Source organism: Phyllostomus discolor, chromosome 10 (genome assembly GCF_004126475.2).
Source record: "Phyllostomus discolor isolate MPI-MPIP mPhyDis1 chromosome 10, mPhyDis1.pri.v3, whole genome shotgun sequence".
Classification (NCBI taxonomy): domain Eukaryota; kingdom Metazoa; phylum Chordata; class Mammalia; order Chiroptera; family Phyllostomidae; genus Phyllostomus; species Phyllostomus discolor.
This window is the reverse complement of record NC_040912.2, coordinates 2215739-2242230: the sequence shown is the minus strand read 5'-3', so window position 1 is coordinate 2242230 and position 26492 is coordinate 2215739. Positions and strand designations below refer to the sequence as shown.

Below are 26492 nucleotides of genomic sequence, written 5' to 3'. Positions count from 1 at the left end.
AATAAAAACTGCACATAGAGAGACAGTGGAGGAAAGGGGTGCTTACAGATCATCAGGACCTCAGAGAGAATCTTCACACGCACAGAACAGACAGAACTGGCTTGTCCAAGGAAAGGGAACCAGAAAACCTGAACCCCGGGTCCCGAAGGGAGGCCCAGAGCTCGCGAGGAACAAACACACAGACAGGAGAAGGCCGTCCAAAGTGAAGTCCAGCTCAACGATCATGTCTTCTCCCCCATCGGCTCCTCCCAGTGTCTGGGCTCCTTCCAGATGGATCTGCGAGCATCGGAGGCGGGTGACCAACCGGGGGGAGTGACGAGCAGGGGCCGTGAGAACCCAGGCGGAGCTCCAGGAGGAGGCACCTTTCCGTCAGACCCGAAAGAGCGACAACCGTGGAAGAAAAGCCCCCCCGTTCAAGAGGGGGGGACAGGCTCTCCTCAGCTGAGTTATCTCCCCGCTGTCCCGAGCGCAGTCCATCTGGAGGGGGCGTGTCCCACTTACCGAGTCACCTGGGCATCCCCCTCAGCAATCCCCCAGCGCTCAGCCGTAAGCAGGGAGCAAAAGTCAAGCATCAGCTGGCACAGGAGGAAAGCCAAGAGCCTCAAGAAGTGGACCAATGGGATGGCGAAGAAGATGCATAAAGTTTCCATGAGAGTTTAAGCATATTTTATCAGTGTCCTAAATGGACTTAGTTTATAACCCATCTGTAACGGGTCTCAGCCAAGTTGACATTCGGTAGCATCTGGGGGCAGTTCCTCCTACTGGTCTTGAAGCAGGAAGATGGTGGAGATGCTGCTGATGTTCTGCAGTGTGCAAGAACGTTATATACATATATACCTGTATGTTGCATTAATATGTATTTGAAAAGAGGGAAGGTTAAACTTTTGATTACATGGGACTAAAAGCCAAACAAGGTATAGAAATGATGATAATAAGAGCCAAGTAAAACTCCAATAACTTGGATTTGAGAAACAAGGATACCGAAATGATAGAGGAAAAAGGTTACCAGCCCTAATGACAAGATCCAAGGGGTCTCGGGTCCGTGACTGAGGCCCGAGCAGTGGAGAGCTGAGGGGAAGGAGGGACACCATCTAGTGAACAACGGAAGGACATTTTCCCAAGTTTTCAGTGTGAAAACACCTCTGGTGTGCCCAGCGTAATGAATAAAAACGACCTATGTTTACACAAGTCCTCCTGAAACTAAAAGTCCATTGTGATCGTGGAAAAGACAAAACCCTGGAATAAGGGGTTGCGGAGAGGAGGGAGCAGGGCGAGGTGGGGTGTCCTTTGCTGGGAGTGCACGTCAGTGACATGTCAGAGGAAGGACAACGCTTGTAAAACGTGGAGAGGAAATCAGAGCCGCACTTCAGGGTGCAACCTCATGAAAATGGAGGACAAGGTAAAATGTATTTTGGACATGGGAGATAGGAAATTATTATGCAGAAAAGTCATTTTAAACCCTGACAAGGCAACCATCACCAAATACTGAAAGATAACACTTTTGGATGAACTCACACGTGTGAGACTGCCCTACTTTTCTGGATGCATATCCAGTGGTTGGCTTCATATTGAGTTTCAAAACTTATTACGAAGCTGGATATTTATGATGGAACACAGGCAGATCAATTGGACAATCTAACACATATAGAACCCTGAAAGGGAGTCACAGGAAATGTAGCGTTGCAGACCAGAGAGAAAGAAGTAGTCTTCTCAATAAAGGATTTGGGATCAATTGGATAACCATACAAAAAAACATATCTCAAATTTCCTTCATTCTATGTTTAAAAATGAAATTATAGGTACAATAAAGACTTAAGGGTAAAAAATAATAAAGCTTTTGAAAATATATCTTTATATCCTTGGGGTAGGAAAAGCTTTCTTAAACAAGTCCCCAAAGGCACTGGCCATGAATAAACTGGAATCTATTAAAATTAATAATTTCCTTTATTAAAATGCCATTTTAAGAGTGAAAAAGTGAACCACAAAGTGGGAAGAGTGTTTATAACCTACATATAATCTGCAAAAGGCTCATAACAAGAATGGAAATTTAGCTCCTAATCTTCTAACGGAAAACGTCAGACAGTCTAACAGAAAACAATTGGCAAGAGACTTGAACGGATGATGCACAGAGAGAACATTCAAAGGGCCAATAAACACACACAGTCGTTCAGTCTAATTAATAAACAGGGAATACAAAGTAAAAATCTGGAAGACGCAATGAACTACCATTACAAACCTTTCCTAGTACCTGACGATACTGAGTGTTGATGATATGACGAAAGCTTAAATACTGCAGGTGGGGACATTCATTTAAAAGCTTGTTTATATTTTAAAGTTTTATATACCTGCATCGATGCACCAGAAAGTCCGCCCCTACTTATGTACCCAGAACAAATGCTCGCAGAGCAGACACGTGCCAGGGAAGGTCAGAGCGATGCTGTCATCCACAGAGCAAGCCGAAATCAGTCAGCTCCCTCAAATAGCACATCAATAAGGACATGTTTATAAAATGTACAACTGGCAACTATTTTTTATTCTAAATTGTTAAACAATTCATTTTTCTCTGCATATTTTTATAGTTCTTTAATAATCCATGTATTACCAATAGCAATGAATTGATGTCACTTGGGATGTTTTGCAAGTTTTTCACAGTTTTGACTTTTCTAAAGACCTTGTCATCTCTGTAGGACTGTCCCTAATGACCACGTTTTTCTCTGTCTTCTTTCACCTTGGGCCTTGTGCTGCACATGCGTGTAAAGCTGTGTTTGCATGTCTTGAGCACTGGTTGCAATCCTTAATTCTGGTTTTCAACTTAGCGATGTGCATTGAATTTTTAAGAATGCAAAATGCTATCTGCTCATTCCGGATTATGTCTTATAATATGCTTACTGCCTCCATGTGTCTTTAAACAAAAGCTGTTTTGAGATCAACACACACTAAAAGTGTAGCTTTCCTTTGTCACTTATTTCATAACTTACGGGGATTTTAAGCTGGGCATTCAGAAGTGTCTCGCAATTTTTTGACACATGTCACAACTGGAAATTTTCTCTTCTAAAACTTCAGGTTGTCTTCCTAAATGGAAAGAAATAGGTCACACCCTTCCTCCAAGGCTAGTTTTTATTTCTTCTCTTAAACCTGTCCCTTCCATTTCAAAGGCTTCTCTTTGTTGTACCTCTCCTTTCACAGGTAACAAACTCATTTTTAAATTTTAAACAGAGGGACAGAATGGTTTGGTTTCTGAACAATGGATTCTGAGTTGCTGTCCTCACTCACGGATATTTCTACAGGGAGTTATAGTCCTTCTGCCACATTCCAGGCAGCCAAGTTTTGTAAAGATCATTGAACGGTGAAAAAATTGGCCTGTTATTCAGTAGCGGGTAGTCTTTAGGAGCTGTGCCCCGTCATAAAAAGACAAATTATGTCACCATTTCAGAGTACATGAACTAGGAAGAATGAAAAGATTGTGCCACTTAGTGGTTGAACCAAAGGTGAAGGAACCGTTATGAAAGGTGACGCGTGACCAGCCCAGTCCACGTGCGACACGTGGCCAGGACCTCGGCCGCCGAATTGTGTCTTTGCGCCTTGGGAAGCAGGCCTGTGTGGGTAGCTTCCGGAATTGCTTTCTGCTGTTGAGCTCTGGCACCCTCCCCCAGAACAAAGTTGGGGATGGTGGTACTTCTTCGTACAGGATTTTTCTCCTCCCTCTGTCTTTTCCTGCAACCCCGGGGTTGCTAATGCTCCAGAGCAGTTAATCATCCAGTGTACACACTTCCACTTACGATCTTTCTACAACCTTTTTATACCTCTGTCAACTATGTCATTATCCTCTCTAATCACGCATTTTGAATACACCATCGTTTTTTTCCTGCCGGAACTCTGACTCATATATAAGGGTGGGGAGGGACACAAAAATTAGGTAAATGGACCAGGAGAGCCGGTGGCTACCATGGTGTGTAAAACAGGAGCCAAGGGGGACAGAAGCTGGTCCTGACAGACCATGTGTCTTAGTTTCAGGGCACATGTGTCATTCTTGAAATGGAAATATGGATAACACGCAAGCCATATAAGCAGTCCTCTTTTCAAAAAACATAATGCTCATACCTGATATATATAAGCCATCAGGCCTGAAAATAAAATCTGCTGACTTGGCTCGCAGCTTTTAAAATTATATTTTATATATACCTGTCTATGTATATATACATACATATATGTAGAGTCATATATATATATGTATATACTTTTGTCTTAATTTTTTCATGTAGATCGCCTAAGTCACCTGAGAGTTACCATTTCCCAGTTTTTAAGGATCGTTTTCGAGGGTTAAACTCTTTCCTAACCAGCTCACATCTCGGGCTACCTGTGAAGGACGGGACGGGACTAGACACCCTTCACCAGAGATGACCTTGCACTCTTGCGAACCATGCACTTTGCTTTTCAGAGCAAACATATTTGCCTGACGCTAGGAGATGGTTTTATGTTAACAGCAGTTTTTATTTAATTTAAAAATATGTTTCACATGAAACATAAAGTAAGTCAGCCCAACAATAGCTCTGGCTGACACGAGCTATAAAACATGGCTGGTGACATACCGTCGTCTCTCTGTGCTATAAAATAGGCTTTATAGCATTATTATCTTTCACTGGCATCCATGTGCAAGAGAGAAAAATGATGGCCAAACAGGAGAGAGGCGAACATTTTTTTAAATGTACAATTCTACTTGTTTCTATTAATCCCACTTTGGAATGTGTCCACTAAGGACTGGAGCAATAAATTTATCTGCATACATTTTTTGCCAGAGTGGCTTCAGTGAATTTGCTCTGTAAATAACGTTATCACTGGCGTGAGAACCTCTCGCTCGTGCTGTTCTTGCCTCGCACCCTGACACCACCTCCATCACCGTCTCTACGTGGTTGTTTTCTTTGTGCCTCATCGGCTCGGGGTGTCATTTTTCATTCCACTAAGGGGCCTCTTTTCATTTGTGTTATGTCACTGGGATGGGAATGTCCTGTCGGAATCCCGTACCCTAATCTTCTTGGGCTTTTGAGTAAAAATAAATGATAATAACCTTAAAAAACAATAGTAAATACAATTTATTTTTAATTTTACTTTATTCCCTGTGTAGCTAAGTTTGGAATCATGTTTAGAAAGAAAACTGTCATATCCTTCCGACCACCTATACCAATCTACACTTGAGTGTTGTTTCACTTGCATGAGCATTTAATTGGTACAAGCTAGATTTTTGGTCATAATAAAGAGCTAGATAATATAATTTTATTTCCTGAAAAGTGATAGGTTCAAAATAATAGGTTAACCCTTCTCAATTCCTGAAGCAATCATTAAAACAAGCGTTAGGTTTTTTTATAGAAATGTTTTTATCTATCATCTATCTATCATTCATCTTTTTTATTATCTATATTTTTAAAATTCCAAACGCAACATTCAGTTTAGAGTTCAAAATAGAACTAACACCTTTTAACCTAGTGAGTAAGTGAGAAAATATATTTGGCATGTAACTTGGTTGTTATGAGAATGACCACAAAAATTCCGCAGAACAGTATTTACCTAGATTCAACATACTCTATTGTGTGGGGATCTAAGCAAGCCTAAGATTCTCAGTAAACATGATTATTCAAATTGCTGGGTAAAAGACTTGATAAGTTGAAACATGAGAGGAGCAAAAGGGAAAGGCTATAGAATACTAGGAAAATGATTGGGAATTTAAGACATGCATGTGTTTGTGTACTTGTTGCTATGTTGTAGATGAGTGTGTGTATAAAAGAATTCAGCCCTGGCTGCTGTGGCTCAGTAGACTGAGCTCTGGCCTATGAACCAAAGGGTCGCCAGTTCGATTCCCAATCAGGGCACATGCTTGGGTTGTGGGCCAGGTCCCCAGCAAGGGGTTTGCAAGAGGCAGCCATGCACTGCTGTTTCTCTCCCTCGCTCTCTCCCACCTCCTTGCCTAAAAATAAATAGATAAAAATTTTTTTAAAGTAAATCTTTAAAAAAATAGCTTCCCTAAGACAATAAAACATGTTAAAAATTGAAATGGTATTTCTATAAGACTTGTGTAGAAATATGGACAAAAATAGCCAAGAAAATAGAAATATCTAAAAATGTTTCTTTCTAGGGAGCAGAAATAGGACCAGAGAAGAAAACCCACTGTTACGATACAGGTATTATAATTTGACCTTTTTAATTTGTATACTTATTATATTAACCCTTATATCTGATTTATATTTCTATTTCAAAGCAAATTAAGAGCCAATGAAATTCAGGACACCCGATTTATAACTAAAACTCTTCAATCTTTCTGTATACAAATTTCATTTAGAATTGGAATGAGTCAAGCCGCCTCAGAGGTGTTCCCTACCCAGTCATGTCCTTTCCAAGAGCAAAAGAGAGTGAAGCATAATCCTGTAACTTCCTGGCAATGCAACTCCACCTGATACCTAAGTGTGGTGAATGGCCACGTCATTAGCAGAAGGAGGCGTGTTATCCATCACAGAACCGGGCTCCTGCAGCTGCGGGACGTGAAGCCGTTCTCCGTGAGTAACCGTTAACGGCCACGCCCTAGACGGTAGCTGCGACGGGGAGCAGACGTGGACGCTGTGGGTGGAACAGTTCTGTGGTTTTCGTGTGTCCTCGGGGCAGCTTATCTCCTGCCATCAGCTGCCGAGGGAAAGGCCGGGCTAAGAATTTCATTTCAAATAAGTGACACGTTACCAGATGGCTTTCGTCGCAAATAACCCAACAGCGAGGCACGGAGCTCATTAGTGTTGAGGGAAAAGTCCTGGAAAGAGAGTAAACAGAGGAAAGATGGCCAAACGAAATGATCTAAATTCAAGGGAATAAATAGCGATAATTCTAAACTCTCATACCATCATTTTCTTCACATTTTCTTACCTCTCTTACAAAGGCTTATTGTCAGAGGGAGGGAAAAGTAGGTGCAAACTACCAACGGTGGTTCGATAAACACAGAGGTAATATGACCCGTGGTGCGAATTATCTTTGTTTCTAAACACTCAGAAGATTTACTTGGAGAATCCTCCAACACATGTTCCATAGGAATATCAGCAATTATATTATGTAGTCATGAGATATTTTAATATTCAATAGGTTAATTGGATGCAATTTTTTCAATGCTTTCAATTGCCAATGTAAAAATATTTTGTATTTTCATATTGCCTTCTTAATGCAATTAATTATAATTAATCATATCTCAGCAGAGCATTTTTTCAGTTGCTATACCAGTGAAATTCTTTTTTTTTCCTTTCCCACTCCACGTCCCCCCAGTCACAGTACAGACCAGGCAAAGGGCCTGGGCCGAGGGGTGTATGGGGTGGGCTCACCCCGCCCCTCCATCTGTGTAGGCGGTGTACGAACACAGCCCGTGGGCAGCCCCGGGAGGCCCCGTGAAATTCTTTTTGACGAAACTGTAGAAATGTTACCATACTTGTTTTTCATCATTAGATTTACCTTGATATCACAAATGCATTTTTAATATCACAAATCAGTGTCTTTTTTTAATGGACTGTATGCATAATTCTACCTTAGATTTTCTAGGTCTAATCTATAGAACAAGGTAACAAGAAACAAAACTCCAATGAAAGAAAGGCCCATGCAATAGTAAGACGGGGCAGTGAGCATAACGGGCCAGCGTTATGTTCAGAGCATCCTGGGGCGGGTATAGAGTTTGACAAGTGAGAAGACGACGGGCTACTTTAAATAGCCCAATAACTGAATCTGGAAGCTCACACTGAAGTAAAGAAAGCGCGAGTCTGGTTGGTCACGTGAACAGACTTAGGTGGGTTAGAGAAGACGGTTACCACTGGGCGTACATACGGCTAAAAACAGAGAAGCATGTGAGGGAAGCAGACCCCCAAACGTCTGCGGCAGGTGGCTCATAGGGACAAACTGTGTCTGTACGTGGCCTGCATTTTGCAAGGCGGGTGCCTCCGTTTTTCCTGCATTTACCCCACCTGGTCAGCAAGCATGGATACGAGCTGAGTGTCTCTCTCTTTAGTTACATATTGACTTGATTCTTACTCCACCTCTCTTACCATCGGTGCAGTGAAGGCCAAGGCTTTCTGGATTTGGGGAGTGAACCTTTGGACTGTGGGGGTTCCATCATCCGTGCCCCCCGCCAGGGTGCCTTTGGTAACCTGGGATTTACTCAATGCCTGGGAGTGACCTCAGGGTGTTTCCGTAAAGCAGTTGATTGGATTGACTCCCTGTTGACTATTACAATAAACACAGTAGTAGGACCCTATTTGTTAGTGGCCGCACAAGAGGTCTTAAAAAAAAAAACATAGGGACATGGTGCTGGGGCAGAGAAGATATTGGGTAGCCACAAAGACAAGTTACGACCAGGTGGTCAGAAGCAAAGCCAGATAAGCTGGCCTCAAGAATGCCCTCCCCTCCCGCTCTTCAAAGAATGCAGAAGTAGCTGATCTGGTTCTCCCAGCTGGAATCCTGGGGTGCTGGGATGACCCACGCCACCATCTCACCAAGCTACTTGACAGAAAGAGGCCGCCTCCCAGCCCTGCAGTGGAAAGTTCCACAAATCTGCCTGTTTTTTCAGAGTGTCTTTTCCCACAGCCGCTGTGTCCCCAGGTCATGGAAGCAGCCCAGCGGAGCCAGCCCTCAGCCGGGCCAGAACCAGCCTCCCCCTGTGCTGCCCCTTTGTGCTCAGCGGGAGCTTAAGAGTCAATTGTTTCTGCAGATTTCAGTGGGGCTTCCTCTCCATTTCTGCTTCAGGGTATCCAAGAACTGCAATGCAAATCCCATTTTAAATTGGAAAAAGCGTCTCTATTTAAAAACAATTAGAGGTCTCTCAATGTAGTCAGCTGCCTTCCTAGCTGCCTTCCGGGTATTTATGGAGGGTCAAATCGAAAAGAGCATAAAAGGCAGGACAATGGCTAACCTTAGGGCAAGGCTGTCAAGGTCATTTTCACAGGGGGCCACAGCAGCCTTGCGGTTGCCTCCAAAGGGCCAAAGGTAACTTTAGGGCTGTATAAATGTAAGTACTCCTTAACCAGGGGCAAGGAGCTCTGCGCTGCCGCTGGGTAGAGATAAAGTGGAGAGCCGGATTCGGCCCGCGGGCCTTGTGTTTGCCACCTGTGCCCTAGAGAGTCCTCAATAAAAAAAAAAAAAAAAAAAAAAAAAAAAAAAAAAAAAAAAAAAAAAAAAAAAAACAGAAATCAGATGAAGAGCAAAAATTAAAACCCAACTTTCATGTAAATTGTCCTTTTCCTCCTTGGTAGTTTCTCTTTTAGTCCTAACTCCCTTCCCTGACCTTGCAGAATATCTTTCTGTTCCTGGGGCCCCGTCTCAACTGCGCCCCTTGAAGCTCAGCCCCAAGTTCATACGCAGCCGCAGATCGCCAGGCAAACCCCTTGAGTTCCCAGAGTCTTCAAACTCCCACAGGAAACCCTTTACATTCCCAGATGCCTATTTTAGCTACTCTTTCTCTTTCCCCTTTCTTGAATTTATTGGGATGACACTGGTTAACAAACTCACACAGGTTTCAGGCGCATGATTCTACCACACATGGTCTGTGCACTGTATTGTGTGTTCGTCACCCCAAATCAAGTCTCCAGGCATCACTGTTTAAGTCCCCTATACCCTCCTCCAGCTCCCCTCACCCTCACCCCAGAAATCACCAGCTTGAAACAAGTGAAAATGAGAATGCAAGAACCCCGAATTTGTGAGATACAGCACAAGCAGTCCTAAGAGGGAAAGTCATAGTATTACTGGCCCAGCTCGTGAAACAAGAACCATCTCGAACGAACTATTCTCTCTTGATGAGACTTACAGAGGACACTAAGGCCTGAGCTTGAAGCGAGAGGCAGACGGCTGACGGGCACAAACGACGAAGGCCGGGAAGCGGATGCAGGAGGAGCAGTGGAGAAGGCCCGGTTTGCTCTCGGGTGTGACTCCCCCTTTCCAGGGCTTGGTAAACAGCCTCAGACGCTCACGTGTCCTGTTCCTGGTGGATCCATGTGGGTCGGTCCCCACCGCAGAGAATGCGTTGTCTCTAGTGGCAGCTGGTCTTTTAAATGATAAAATCCTCCACTTCCACTCTCTGGAGATCCTGCAAAGTTCCGAGAGAAACTAGAAAGATTAGTGGCGTCTGGACTGGCTGTTTGGGACATACGGCCATCACATGATTTATAGTCGTTATCACACAGGCCAGGCGGCCCTCTGGAGCAAACCCCCCTTCGCTGGGGAAACAGGTGGACAGAACCTCTCCCACGTCCTTCTAGAAACGTCCGGCAGCTGCTCAGCTAGCAGTTGATGCTCAGGACCCTCTAGGAGCAATACTGAAGGCTCTCCTCCTGAAATCAATGGATCAAAAGTTAAATTTTGTGCTGAACAAGAAGAACACCCAAAAACCTTTGTTGAACGGTTTATACAAACTTCTCAGAGACGCACTTAATTGTAGTCAGAAGTCTCAGAGTACAGGCAACTTCCAATTTCTGTTCTGGTGGAAAATGTTCTCCCACACATTGAAAAGCGAATTCAAAACGCTGTGCTCAATTGGCCTGGGCAGCAGTGAAGCACAATAGTGAATCTTTGAAAATAGTTTGCAGGAATGCAGAAGAAAAGAAAAGCATTAAAAGCTATCATTCTTTTTTTGAAGATACAAGTTTATTTACTACCCACAGACAAAAGCATACTGCATATCAAACAACTCAAATTTCCAAAAAAGAAAGAAAAAGAAGGAAAGGAAAAGATACTGCGCTGAAGGCTAACAGGTAGTCTATGCAGAACAAACCTTCCGGAATAGCGACCCTTCTTGCTTTGCAATGTGGGTCTTTAGAAAGAGAAAGCGTGACCCCGAAGCAGACAAAAGCCGGCTCAGACAACGGTGTGTGTCTTCGGTCTCTCGCAGACATTACTAGAACTCTCTGCACGGAGGGGGAGCTGCCCAGCTCTGAAGCGAGAAAACAAACAAAATCGCCCTCGGAAAGTTTGTCTCTCTCCTCCCGACGGACAGTTCTCTCTTAGCAGATGGGGCCACCTGATCCTCGCTCGCACCCCAGAGCCAACCACCAGCCTTAGAATCGAGCACTGAGAAATGGGTCTCCTCACTGACGGTGGAGCGACTTTTCTCCAGCGTCTGCTCAGAGGGTGTTTCTCCATCTGTCGCCACGGAAATGAAAAGAAATGTAGGTTAATGATATCTAATGATTGCAGGCCCTTAATGAATTCGTGTGTTGGTTAATAGTCTTACTGTATTTCCCCCGGTGTACCTCGCTGCATGCTCCTTGAGTATTCACCCTTGCTTTAATTTTATTTTGGTGTCTTTGTCTAATTGAAAGATTTGCCTTTTTAATTTCTTAAATTTTCTGCATTTGAAAAACTATTGTGGTATTCACCCATACCTTATCTCTTTCCTTTATCCAGACATTTTAACATCTCGCTAATCTCTTCTCCACCCCCTCACCCCCAGCTCTGGGAGCACCAGCCCGGCTGCAGCCACCGTCCTGACCGTGGGTTTTCTGTTATCTGCAACACCCCGTCACAGTCACTGCACCCCGAGAGGAAACTTATTTTTTGGTAAATGCCAACTAAATGTCATCTCTCTGGGATGTCCTTCCCAGGGCTGACAGCCATGCCTGAGCACCCTTCTGTGTTTCAGTAACATGCTCCTTGTATTTCAATCATTACGTTTAATGTACTTGTGCATATATCATAAATTTTAAAAATATACAGAAGTATGAAATCTGATTAGGTGCTGAAAGTCATGCGTTAAGACGGAGGGGGCTATATTCCCAGCTTTACTGCCGGCAAGTCTTCCTGCCTAGCAATTAGCGTCTAAACTAATGGCTTCCAGCCTTCGCCGGCATGTTTAAGCCCTGCTCAAGTGCTAATAAATACATATTGGAAGAAATTGAACACATTCAATTTGCTTTAAATACCCATGTTTCTGTGCAAGAATTTTAAAGGGAGGCTATTAGCTCAATACTTTTCAACCCATTGGATTGATCACTGAGAGGACAGGCATTCTGTTATGGCTCAAATGTCCTTCTTTGGGTAACCCGGGTAGCATCAGCCCCCTTTTGAGACCAATCCCAGGCTCCCTGTGGTCTGACGTGAACGAGGCACCCCCTGCAGAGGACGGCGTCGCTGAGGGAAGGGACTTACTGTACACAAAGCCCTGCTCCACGTTGGACGTGTGGCTTCTGACAGCTCCTGAGCTTGACCTCTTCCTACTCTGCCTCCGCCTGACCTCAGAGAAGGTCTGCAAAGGCGTCGGCAGGCTCCTCCCTTCCACCCCACTGGGAAGTTCAAAGCACGCATGCGCCACTCCGAACACACACAAAACCCGTCGCCCCACCCCCAGACAAGGCGTAAACCCCAACTGAGCCTCCCTGCCCTGACCTTTCAGTCCATGCAAGGGCAGCCCCCTTGTGTGTACGCACTGTTGTTGACCTCAACGTCCGGGCCAGATTTGGGGTAGGAGACCATTCTGTTCTTGTGGAATAGTCACAATCTCATAAATAATCTGAACGATTGAGCAAGAGATTATTAGAACAATGAGTGAACACTTACTAATGCAAGATAGTTTGGAAGGCATTGAAAAAAGCATATAGCTGTCAGAAAGAATTTTGGACCAAAAAAAAAAGTAAATCACACTAATTTAAGTAGAGAGAAGAATTCATTGGAATGATACATGCCTCTGTAAATTAAAGGAAAACCTAACCAGGAACCACAGAAATGTCACCCACGTGTTTGTAGCGTTGAACTTGAGATCTCAGACACTCCCGATGCTGTTGCGGTCTGCAGCTGGTTTCACTCAGAACTCACGTCTGCCCGTTGCTGACCCAATGCAACAATCCAGGTTCTTCGGACTGCAGCGAGTCCTTGAGCTCCTCAGAAACAGGGCCGTGGAGACCAACGCCACCACCCCGGACAGGACTGCCCTGAGTCTCTATGCACGTCAGGGGCATTCTGTCCTCCCGAAGCACGCTGGAAAAAGAGGCTGCTGACGGAAGTAGGCTCACGGTGAGATAGAGAGAGAGAGAGGGAGGGAGAGAGAGAGAGAGGGAGAGAGAGGCTTATTTTTCTGTCGCACTTACAGAAACATGAGGACAGTTTAATCTCATTAATCATCAATTCACACGCTCACTGTCTGGATCAATCATTGCACCAAAAACGAGACACCCAAGGTGGGCCACTTGTGGCCAGTGGCGCCCTCTGTGGCCAGGGATGCTGGGCACCATATTCCGGCTAGAGAAGAGAGGGCAATCTCGGAGCAGGAGCATTTGCATAACTGTGAGCACTGGGCGCCTCATTCACGACAGGGCTCTCATCAGCATCCGATTAGTCGCCTAAAGCAGAATAGATAGTGTTTTTCTCATATTAAAATAAGGAAACTTGAGATTCAGAGAGATGTAAATAAGTTCTCTTTCATGGGTAATAGCTAGTGGAGCAAGAATTTATTTACAGGCTTTATGATTCTAAGATTATAATTATCCTGATATACAGAGCCTTTCAGAGATCCGTCACCTATGCCAGAAGGAAGGAAACTCCTTTTCTAGCGAGTGTACGAGACGGATCACAGGGCCAGCATCAGATTCCGTTCATCTGCAGTTCCAACCCTGGATCCCAGCCCAGCGGATATAAAAATACTCCGCTTGATTCTCCATCCAGCCCCTTCCTGCTTGTCACTGGGTTCTGATCTACAATGTATTCATTAAATAAATATCTTAGGAGGCACCGGTTTTAAAGGAATTATACCCTCAAACTGCATTTTCTTTGGGAAGAGATAAAATGATCATTTAATTCATTGAGTTTGACCCACAGAAAAGATAAGTGGACTTACACAAAACCGCTGACATAACCTAATTTTCCCCGATGAGGTGCAAAGTAGGATATGAGGAAAAATTACTCTGGCATTTAGAAATGAGGAAAATGCGTGAGCTCATCCTTAATCAAACTAAGGTGATGGGCGTGTGTGTGCCGGCCCCCTTGTTGCATTAAAGACGAGAGGCAAGGAATGCTAGCTTACTTGAGACAGAAACCATTCTGAGAGACAGTAAGAAATGCTTCTCATTCTGTTGTTGTTCTATCTCTTTTTAAAATGATCAATTCTCTTTCCTCACAAAGAGATGTTAAGCACCTTTTCATTTCCAAGACACTTGTTCTCAGCATTTTCCCTGGATTGGCATTCCGGTAATTCACGGGGCACCGTCCACACACTGCTCACGGGGACCTGGCTGAGCGCTGGCGGTCGGCCGGGTCTCGTTTATGGGACTGAGTGTCTCCTGATCGGACAGTAACACCTTCTCCTCCCGACACCTGAGAGTAGGGGCCTGTCCTGTTAGACTCAGTGGGCGATTTTAATGTTTTGTCTTGCGCATGGCTTTGTACAGCATCCCATTGTTTTAATGTATATAACATGACTGTGCCTGAAAACTGAAATTATTAGTAATTGCTCATTAGAATTCAAGTGTTTTGCCTACATTGTTATAATAAAGAGACTTAGGAGGACTTGTTTACTGAAGCATGATGGACATACAAAGAGCTGTTCATATCTAAAGTGAACCAGCCCATGAATTTTGACCTAGATGCCCACCCGTGAAACCGTCACCGTGTCCAGAACAAGCAGCACACCCATCGTCCCACAAAGTTCCTTCCTGCCCATCGGGCACACCTCTAGGTCCTTCGTGCCATTTACTGAAGGTTCATCATTTTTCTACTGCGTTACTTTTGTGCCTTTGTGGACAGTTTCATACATGCGTTACATGTACTTTAGTACTTTATTTTCCTTCCATTGATTTCTCCCTCTATTTTATGCTAATGCTTCGATTCCTTGATAACTGTAACATTATATTAAATTTTGAAATCATAGGATTTTGAAAAAAGTCTTTTAACTGGGTCATTTATTAACTTCATAATGTTAAGCCAGCATTATAATCCTGAAATAAATCTGACTGTCATGGTGTATTTTTAAAAAATATGTTGTTGGATTCATTTTCTAAAATTTTGTTAAGCTATTTTGAATATATGTAGATGAGGAATGTCATTGTCTAGGTTTTGCTTTACTCTGTGTGTATTTTGTGTGCGTTTTCTAGTTGATATAAGCAAAGTCCGTTTCATAGAAAGTGTTGGGAAGTATTGTCTCCAATTTTCATTTTCTTAAAAGTTTGGTAGCATTCACAAGTGAAAGTATGTGGGCTTGGAGGTTTATTTTCTTTTTAACACAGGGAATAAAAAGAAATAAAGACATTCTATTTTATTGCCAATGCATGTGTTACACCTAGATAAATACTAATTTAAAAAGCTATTTTTCAATCATGCGCTGACACACTTGACACTTGCTACCCTTTTCTATTCCAGTCAGAGGATCTGACCATGACCCGGAGTTAGAGTTGAACAACACAGGTATGACACGGGCTCCTAGGACCCCAGGGCGCCCAGGGATGTCAGTACACAGGATGAGCTACCAGCCAGTGGCTTCCAAGCCCTTGGCTTGAGGTCTCTGTGCCACAGCTTCCAGCCGACACCCAAGGACACACTGACCGTGTGATCGTCTGTCCACCTCGTTCAGTGTCGGGAGCCCACGGCCACACGGCGTGCACGGGGACAAGCCACAGCTGAACGCTGCTCCGTGCCTGGGCGTGTCCTCGGCTGGACACTGGGCCGCCGACCTCACGGGGCCATTGGAGGATGGCATTAGGTGACTGGGAAAGCCACCACAGCCATGGCAGTGGGGCACCCATGGGCCTGCCCCTGCCACCGGCCTAGGGTGAGCGCCTTCTGTTCAGCAGGGAGCTGGGCTCCTTTCGCTTCGCTAAGCTAACGCTCACTTCCCCCGTTTACATTCCAGGCACAGCAGTTAGACACTGTCAAGTATAACATAATCTTCAAAAGGAAAGAAAAGAAAAGAAAAGAAAAGAAAAGAAAAGAAAAGAAAAGAAAAGAAAAGAAAAGAAAAGAACCATGAACAAGGTGGGGAAAGACTGGTTGCTGCCATCTCCAAACGCAGAAAATAAGTGCCCATCTAGTCCGTAAACAAGAGCCAGCACCCCAGGCCTGGCGCGCTTCAGGCTGTGATTTGTAGGCTCCTGGGGTCACAGCTCAGAAGCGTGTGGGCACGGCCGCCCCCCTTCCCATCAGCCTCTGCTGCACGTCTCTGTTCACCGCCTTCTGTTCTCTTTCGGATACAAGCTCGGAACTGCTGGGGAGCTTTATTTTTACCCCGAGATCACAAATCAGAAGAAACGCTTCTTCACTGATGTGTACAGACTACAATGTCTTCTTTTTCAAAGATTTTATTTATTTATTTTTAGAGAGGGAAGGCGGGGAGAAAGAGAGTAAGAGAGAGAAACATCAATGTGCGGTTGCTGGGGGCTGAGACCTGCAACCCAGGCATGCACCCTGACTGGGAATCGAACCTGCGACACTTTGGTTCGCAGCCCGTGCTCAATCCACTGAGCTACGCCAACCCCGGGCGACTACAATGTCTTTACTCTACAATTATCCATCTTTAAAAAGAGTTATCGTTTATTTCATCACGTGTTCTGATCATGTTGATGAACACAGAGTTATTTCTGACAGCTAGTGCCATTTACAAAATGTACGTGAAAATAAACTCAGACCTCCAGCTATTTGTATTTCTCCATTCGCTCTTATGCCCTTTTCAAGGCAAGCAAACATTTCGTCTGAGGACAGCACTCAGCAACCCTGTGGTAGCACTGTCTGGCTAGGAGGCATTCTGAAGTGTAGGATTTCTTTTTCTTTTTTACTTCGCTTCAGTGTGGGGGAGTTCATGTTTTTAATTACTCATTATTTTCACAGGCCATTCCATAGACCATTTTTAATAAAGTGTTTTAAATATGCTTTATCTTCTTCAAAAAAGCTTTTTAAAATGTATTGCTTGCTATTACCAGAAACAACAGCTACATGAGTGTGTATTGATCTTGCTGCCTATTGAGAAATTGCTCTCCAGAAAGCACAAGACCGTTCGTGCTGACTACGACCTAAGGTGGTCAGCACTGAACTACAGCTAGTTTCTTTAGTTTTTGCTAGTACAGTAGATTCCGGTTGCAGCATAACTGCTACTTAGCATTTATTAAAGAGAAAGTTTTAATTTTTTGAAAGATTTTTCCTTTTAGTTATCAAAGGTATTATGTTATAAGTGACACCTGGCCCTGACTGCTATGGCCCAGTGGATTGGGCATCGTCCCACAGACTGAAGGGTCACTGGTTCGATTCTCGGTTAGGGCACGTGCCTGGGTTGCAAGCCGGGTCCCTGGTTGGAGGCGTGCCGGAAGCAACCTATTGATGTTTCTCTTTCACATCAATGTTTCTCTCCCTCTTCTTCTCCCTCCTTGGCCCTCTCCCTAAAAATGAATAAATAATAAACCTTTAAAGGACACCTTAGAGATAGATCAATACAAAAGCACACTAGTAATTTTATATCCAGTAGATAGATAAATAATAAATATATAAAGATATCATAAGTATATACATACACAAGAGGGGACACAAAAAAACCTGAATTATCTCCTGGAGGGCGGGGCCCTGTAGTACATACAGACTTCCCCCGCTAGGTGAGGGTTCTAGGAACCCGCCTGTATCAGTGCACCATCTGGCGTTGTTGTGAGAGGCTGTGTTCAGCATCCATAATTTTTTTGGAGATTGTGTTGATGAGCCTGACCACTTCATGGTGGCTACTTCATGAGTGCACCTGCCTACATGGCACTGAGTGTTCCACCGTTTTTGACCAAAAGTTGCATGACCCCAATGCCTTACCCTCCTAGCCACCCGATCTCGCCCTGAGTGACCCTTTTCTGTTTCCCCAGATGAAAAAAGTCATCAAAGGAAACATTCTGCTGATGTGGAAGAGTTACAATAAAAGGCAGAAGAAGCATGAAAAGGCATCACACTCAATGAGTTCAAGGACTGTTTTAGAGCAGTGGGGGAAACGTCTCGGTACGTCTGTTACCTCAGGTGAAGAGCACTCTGGTCCACTCGTCGCCGATGGGCTCTGGGCTGTTCCCGGCATGTGGCTGCTGTAAACGGGCAAAGGCAACAGGGCAGGGGGAGAGGATTGGGTGTGGGAGGTGCGAGTGCTCGTGGTGGGGCAAAAAAGGGACAACCGTAACTGGACAAAAATTTTAAGAGTACTTTGAAGATGGCTGAAGTTTAAACAGGTAAGAATAAGTACACAACTTTTAATAAATAAATTCTGTTTTGGGGGTCCATATAGAAACACAATATATATAGTCATATATACATATATGTGTGTATATATAGTGTTTCTATATATGTAAAGTTGCATGTATATACATGTGGTTATTGCGTGGTATATGTATATATGCATATACATGCATATATATCTTGCCTTTCTATGTAGGTAAAGTCACATGTACGTACATGTTGTTATTGCATGCCACGGTATTTACCGTTTCTAGCGTGACAACACAGGGTGGGCACTGGTTGCCGCCAGGGGGCATCTTCTCTGAATGCTGCTTTAGTGACTATAGGGCACTCCATTGTATGGGGTACCTTCCTTTCCTTAGCCATCCCCATCACTTCATACTATGTTGTGCAAGTTTGGAGCCGTAGAAGTTATGTTTCAGTGAAAGTTAACAGCTGTACACATTTATTTATATCTTTGCTTAACCCCTTAGCGTAAATTCTTAAATGCGAAATTGCTAAATTGTGGTACATTTTTTAAAGAAAAGGACAATAGGGGGCCCTGGTGTGTGTTCGGGCCTGTCATCCCAGGGGCACCCCCGCGTCTGTGACACACGCCCCGGGAAAGCCTCCTGGTGACGTGGTGTCTGACAACCAGAGGGAAGAAAATGAACGGAGGCCCATGTTTTGCCTCCCAGCTCCCAGGTTAGCGTGAAACAGAAATGAACCCGTCTACTCGGTCTGGCGTCTGTAAGCTCGGGGCACCGTAACCAACCCCCCACACTGAGGGGACACACATCACGGAAACCCGTTTCCTCACCGTTCCGGAGGCCGGAGCTCCAAGACGCACCTTTAGATGCAAAGAGATGAGCTCTGTTCTTGAGGTGCAGACACTTCCCTGCTCTCTGTGTTCTCACATGGCAGAGAGAGAGAGAGAGAGAGAGAGAGAGAGAGAGAGGAAGTTCTTCTTCTTCAACGGCACCTGTCACTTGCACTGAGTTGGCTTTTGTCCTTGCAGCCGGACCACTCACCTGGCTAGGCCCAGAGCCACGTGGGAGGAAGCTGTCTGAGCCTCCCAAGTCTAGGAGTCCGGGCGGAGGGAGTGGCGGGGACTGTGGCCATGCCTGTGCACCGTCTGCCAGACTATGGATGGGTTCTGCCCCGTGTGTGCACACACCAACCATTTTTCATCACGACACCACGCATCGGACACTCGGCGTGTGTGTTACATTAATAGCAGCCTGTTTACTAGACACCAGGCGTCGTTCCAGTTGTTGAACGTGTGTCGTGATTTCTGAGCAATTCTCATAACAGCCCTCTCCTATAGCATCTTTTATTATCTTTACGGCTAATTGTGGACACAAAGTGATCATGTAACATGACAATGTTTACTCCGCCAGTGACTGTGGGGCCGGGGTTCAAGCCGAGCCGGCGGACCTCACCTCACGTGACGCCCTGCTACCCTCACGCCCTGAAGAGGAGAGGAGAGGAATGTAACAGAAAGAAAGACGAAAGGAAGGACGGAAGGAAGGAAAGTAGGAAGGAAGGGAGGGAGGAAGAGAAAACTTTTTAGAAATGTAGGTGATTAGACATGAAGTATATACAAAGAAATAATCTCATCATCAGGCTTGCAACCCAATCCAAGGACTTTAATTTACCCACTACGATACGACAGCTAAGCAGGATGGTAAACGTAAACTCTTCCAAACGGAGAGGATAAAACGACTAATGCCACCATGCGGCTCCCCAGACAGTCCGACCAGGTGAACATCTATGACTCAGTTACCAGAAACAGGTGAAGAGCCTTTCGCCGACACCCCACACTTCTGTTTCAGAGAAATCAAGTAAGTAAACTGTAAGCCTCCTTTTCTGGGGTGGAGGGTGGGCATCTAACACACGCACACACACACACAGACACATTCACACACGTGCACGGACGCACATAAACTTACACGTTTCGCAGCCTACTCAGATGATTCAGCAAGGGAGCCGACTCCCTCCAACGCCTGACGAGAACAATCGGGCTGCTACTTCGGTCGGTCCGTCTGTATGTCCCCGGGGGTGATCGCCCCATTGTCTGACCAAGCGTTTGGGGCGAAGGCCAATGCCCAGCCCCCGTCTCATTCTGTTAATTGAATTTACGGAGGTGACGTTGATTACTAAAAGTATCACATAGCTTCAGGTGTGCGATTCTATAACACATCAGCCTTACCTTGCATTGTGTGCTCACCACCCTGCCAGCTTGTTCTAAATCAGTGACTTCGAGGAAAGATCTGTCGCTCACTTGGCCGCCGAGGTGGCAGGCAGTTCCTCTGGTGAGGTTGTCCCCTTTGAACGCGCCTTCTATTCTCAAGATAAAGCGGCATCGGGTACAACCAGTGCGTTTTTAATATAAACCGGCAAGGACTGCGCGAGTGGGTCCCACGGCACAGGTCAAACCCCATCTATTTTTGTCACCGTTTTGTCCATCCTCACACGCTTTTTGGAAGCTCTGGGGTTCCTCAGAGGACACAGCACCCCCGCATTCAGCCGCTGCTCTGCCGCGGACGCCCGCAAAGAAGGATCAGACACAGATGCGCTCACCGTGACGCCGGGGAAGGACGGGGCAGACCCGAGTCGTCTTTCTCCCGTCTAATCGCTCGGCTCCGGGCCCCGCTGCCTTTGCCTCCCCTTTTCCATTCCCACGCTCAAGGCCACCTTTCGCTGCTCGGCTCTCAAACAGGTTCACAGATTTGGGAGTTTGTTTTCTCTACCCATTCTTTTGGCTTGTTCACTGTGGACTTGGGGCAACGCGGCGGACACCGGGGGCCATCTTTTGGAAGGAACCGGAGCTCGGGGATGCATTTGGCTCACAGACGCGTGCAGTTGGACAAGCAAAGGCTTTTAAAAAATGGAACTTGAATTTTGTGAGTGGAGACACACGCTTCACCCAGCTACCCACTGTTGTGTGGGGCTCATTTTTGTTCACTTACCTGTGGCACCTCCTTGCTTTCACAGGGCCGGGGGTCCGATCTGCAGTAGACAGAAGGCGGGGTCGGTCCACGAACGGAGAGATGGGACTGAGAGAAACAGCTGGCTGAACAAAATACGAAGGAAACCAAATGGTAGACCAAGGGGATGCAATGTCTCGTTTGCTCGCTGTTGGAAACGGGGAGGACGGAGGGGAGGGTCTGAGGGGGGTGGATCTGTGTGTCAGACGGGGGGATGCTGGGTCAGGGCCGAGGGTGGCTCTGCAGGAGACACGGGCCAGCCTCCAGGGCAGCTGGGGGGACGAGGCTCTGTCCTGGAGGAGGGCTGATGGGCGGGTAAGCCAGAAATCTGAAGCCTGTAAGTGAAAACAAATCGATGTAGCAGAGGAATCGGCAGGGCTCGGCAGGGACACACGGTGGAGGAACGGAGTGAGAGCCCCTGGGACAGCCTCAGACGGGCTTTGGCTTGTGTGACAGAGGTGTCGCCGCAGGTTTATGGAGACAGTAAGTGAGCATTGAGTTCACTGGCCACGGCACCAGTCCAGGCAACCAATGAGATTACTTGACCCTAGCGCAGAAAACGGAATGCAAGTAGAGGGGGGAATTCCAGGTCACGTGTGACGGCGTGAGGTCGTCAGATGTGGACACAGAGGCACGTCTCCCCGCTGGGGCCTGGGAGGAAGGGGAGGTCCCTGACTACACGCACGGATGGGGAGGGGACCGGGGCTCTGGCAGTCCTGGGAATGTGCTTCCCTGGTGCATGTGCTCGAACTCGAACATCAGCTCGGTGCCGCCCTCCCAGTCCGCCAGGAAGGACACGGGTCCCCCTGCTACTCCCAGACAAGGGTGGGGTGTGAGGTGGGCGCAGGGGCTGTGTGGACCCGGCTGGGGGAGTGGGACCCCGCTGCCCGCAGGCCTTGCCCGGAGACTGCTCATCCGCCTGGCAGAACCGACCCCTTCTCAGAACTGAGCCGCGGGCTGGCCCTCCAGCTGTGTTTAAATGCCCCCATCCTGCCCCAGTGAACAGGACGGTGCGTCTGCTGCCCTTTATCCCTCACAAGGATTTCACCCAGGATTGAACCTCTTGCATGTTTAAACCTGTGGTTTTTTATAATTTTTAAAAAGATTTTATTTGTATCTTTTTAGAGAGGGAAGGGAGGGAGAAAGAGAGAGAGAGAGAAACATCCATGTGCGGTTGCACATTGGTTGCACTGGTGTCTGCACTGCAACACAAACAGGCTATTGGGACCTGCACCCGGGGTGCAGGGTGGTTTCGGTACAATCTGTATCTATTACGTAGAATCATGTCTCCCCTATTTACAACTGTATGGATTAGATACATCTGTTTTTCTAAAAAAAAATAAAATTGAAAATGCTACATAGTTAGTGCTATTGATGTTCCTACATTAAACTAATTATCTCTACTGAGACCTAATACATACAAAAAAAAAAAAACCCCATAGGTTTTTGGAGTGAGGTTATTAATTCAGAATAAAGAAATATGAGACTGCATGTTTCTTTCATTGTTTTAGGCAGAGAATTAACTCTCAGTTACAGAATCTTTTCTGTATATTTATGCTTCAAAGAATGGCTAGAAAAAATATTGTTTTTGTTACTTTTGAGAATTTCCCCAGTCTCCTCGCGGCGTCGGGTTCCGTAAGAAAATTGCAGACATATTTATTTCTGTTTTAATACTTAAGCTGGGTAATTGTGACAGGTCTCACATTAACGGGAGACTCGTTATCCGTCAGGTGCTGCGTCGAGTGTTTATCTTCTGTTGCATTTTTGTTTGTTTTCGAACTCGGGCGCGTGACGCTGGGTCTCCTTTCTGTGGCGGTGACGCACGATGTGGGTGAATCTTCACCGTCCCAGCTTCCGCCAAGGCCGCGCTTCCTGTCCCTTCTATTCTGTTGGGAATGTGACTAATTCTGGCCAAGAAATATGAGGGGACGCGGATGCCTGGGTGCCAGCCCGGGCCGTCTAATTGCCCGTGGAGGAGCCTTCCATCTCTCCCACTTTAATAACAAGCGTCTCCCCAAGCACTGGCCGCCTCTGCAGCCGGGGCTCCGGCTCGGGCAGATGTGAAATGGCGGGGGCTCAGTTAGGCTTGTTAGGAGTGAAAGATGAGCCTACGAGACCACAAATCATGGAGCCCGAGCTGTTTCTGCTGGCGTTGCCTGTCCAAGCCTCGCCAGCCACTTCAGACGCATGCAGGGTCCAGCTCCCGGCCGTGAGCGCTGCTGCAGCCCAGACCGTGGGCATGGAGACACGAGGCCTTGTCTCAGAGCCGTCCCAGGGGCAACGGCCACGGGGAGACCACCGACGGAGGCTGGAGTGCAGGGGGTGTGCTTTTGGTAACATTCACCTGCAATAACGTGGAGAGTTTGTGTAATGATCTACCCGCTTCGGACTTCTGCCTAGTAAAACGCACGGCTGAAATAGCACTAAAGCCAGAGCGCAGCTGAAAGGAGCAGGAAAGGCTCTCCACAGCACGGGGAGGGCGTGGTTTCAACGAACAGAGGACGAAAAGAGGCAACTGTGGAGCAAACCTTGATAAATTGGGGAATACGTAGGTTTAAAACTTCTAACGTAAAGACAGTAGCATCTGGAAAATGAAAAGTGGTCTTCAGTATAATAGAAGATGTCTTTGATGCACACGTGTATCCAGAAGACAGAGAAGAAAAATCTTGTACAAATTATTAGAAATGACAGGCGGTCTCACCAGAAGACAAGCAAAAACTTACACATGGCCTTCACTAAGCAGGGCATCCAAAGCACAAATACGCATGTCAGAAATCAGCCCTCATTATTTGTTAATATTAATGCATTTACTCTGATACAACATCCAAAGAACAAATGCACATGTCAGAAATCTGTTCATCCTCATTACTCATTAACATGGGTGTACTAACTCTGATATAACATAGTTTGAACCCAAGTGTAGATATTACGTTTCCTTTTTGAATAGTTTGACACTTTGTAAGGGGGATAGTTCATGACTTGTATCTTTTAGTGAGAATTCAAGGTTAAAAGAAAAATCACTTTATGTTTAACATGACATATGTTTCATAAAAATATAATGAAAATGTGTTGTAGGTATAATTGACACCTATAATTACTCTAATTTAGGGAAAGACATTTTCTTTAATACAGATCCATTGTGCACTTTTATAAATCTGAGGCATGCCATAGAATCTCAGGGATCTTATTTTAACATACATCTTGACACATTTTGCTTTTCATTATTCTAGAAATTATTCCATCTTTACTCATGAAGTATTCCTAACCATACTAAAAAGACTAAACTAAAAATAAAATCAAATGACCTACAATGATGCAATGATACTAGAAGTCATGACTATTTCATCATCCTTCTCTTTTTTAATTGGGTTGTGCAAAATATTTCATCCTGAACACTTGATCGCTGTGGCTTTTTCGTTAATCATCATCAATGAACGGCCGCTTCCTGCTCCCCAGCCTGGCCCTCCCGCGGGAGCTGGGCCAGTGGTGTGTGAAAGAAACTGTGGTCACGGTCATCTCTTGATTGTGATGTTTACAAAAAGTCATTCAATGGATACACATGGTCCTTAGAATAAAGTCAACATTTCATACCTGTAACCCTCTCCACTTTTAGAACCTAAAGGGACCCATGTTCCCTGCCTTACTGTGCTCCAGACACACGGTTGCTTGTGTGTGTGTGTGTGTGTGTGTGTGTGTCCTCTCTGACTCATCGTGTTGCACTTGAATCCACGTGTCAAAGGCTGGCGCCGTCTTCCTTTCCTGCTTCAGTATCCACATCCTCAGGGAAGAGCTTTCTGGCAATTGAACCCCAAATAAACCCTCCTAAATGACCCTACGTTATCTGTATCCCAGGGCCCTATTTTTTTTATTTTGCATGGATTCCGAGCTTGTCAGGGTGGTCTGTGTTTGCTCACTGTCTTGCTCATTCTCTTCTCCGGGGTCGCACGAGCTCCAGGAGGACACGGACTGACCCCCCTCGGCACATTCCCGCAGCCCGGGGCAGGGCCAGGCATGCAGCGATGCCCGAGGAAAGCTTGTCCAATACATTCCTGAGTGTTCCGCTTGCAACTGTCTTGTTTTAATAAGGGATGTGTATTTGCAATTGTAAACAAAACAGTGTGGCAGACAACTATACTTTATTTGAGGGAAGTGAATTATACTATCCAGGCTTGAAGATGACAAAGCCAATTTCTATTGCCTAGCACAGAAAAGAATGACTGCATCCTTGTATCATAAAAACTTAAAAACATCAAGAAGCATGTATAAAGGACCCACGGACAAGGACAGCGTGGGGGAGGACTGAATGTGGGAGGTGAGGGTGGGCAGGCCAGGGGAGAGCAATGGGGGGAAAGAAGGGGACAGCTGTAAACGAACAATAATAAAAAAACACTTAAAAACATATTAGTTGCCTTTTTTATCCAATATGAAAGTTTTCTATACTGAATTCTAAGTAAATTTCTTCACATTCTTCAATAGGATGCTTCTCAGGTCATTAGGATTCTAAACTGAATTGGGTTAGCTTTTTCATGCTTAGAGGGGAAATAAAGCCAAACATAACAAATACATTTTTAAAGTGAGGCGGAGACAAACACACAAGTTGAGAAGTGTAAGAACCGTTGTCCGGCGTGAGAACTACGGAGTTGCAGGAAGGATACGTGAGAGCAGAGGCCGCCAGTGCCCGGCTCTCTCCCCGGGAGAAGGAGCACACAGAGGGAGCCCAGTCTGTCTGCTGTGCTGAAATGCCGCTCACTCATTTGCCTCCTGCTTCCAGGAGCAAGTGCGGGCACGTCCTTACAGCGTGTGATTTAATGCAAAGTCGCTCTCACTCCTAAACTGCGAACACGAGGAAGGTGCGGTAAACATTCCCTGAATTATCTGTGAATGTAAACGAAACAGCTTTTCAGCGCCTCGGCTTCTGCAGAAGTGTTATACACGTATTCCAGCACGCACACTCGGCACACCCGTTCTGCCCTCCGCGACTGACACGTGGGTTCTGAGAATGCGATGTTGGAAGGTTAGCACAAATGCTTCCTAAAAATAAAAACTAGTTAGAGTCCACCAAGATGGCGACATAGAGGAGTTTTGAGCGCCTCTCTCCCCTTAGCCACACGCCGAGCAGTCTCTGTGCAAGGAACCCGGACCTGGCGGAGCAACAGGATGTGAGGAAACACCCACATCGAAACGGGGAGAAAAGACGGAGGCACAGGCGTGGTGACCTCCAGCCCTGCACGGCGCCTTTCAATGCAGCAGGACCCTCGACTCGCAGCCCCTTCCTGCAGAGAGAAGGGTTTGGAGTGCCCATCTGGCAACCCCAAATGTAAGACTCCATGGAGGGGTGGGACCCCCAGA

The 26492-nt window shown here is 45.8% G+C and overlaps 1 non-coding gene across 1 annotated transcript; it reads right to left on the bottom strand.

Moving 5' to 3' along the window:
- Positions 1 to 7279: 7279 nt before the first annotated feature.
- Positions 7280 to 7410, bottom strand: LOC114508268. The gene has a single exon (XR_003685514.1). It is a non-coding gene; the product is annotated as a small nucleolar RNA SNORA51 (small nucleolar RNA).
- Between the last annotated feature and the right edge of the window lie 19082 nt (positions 7411 to 26492).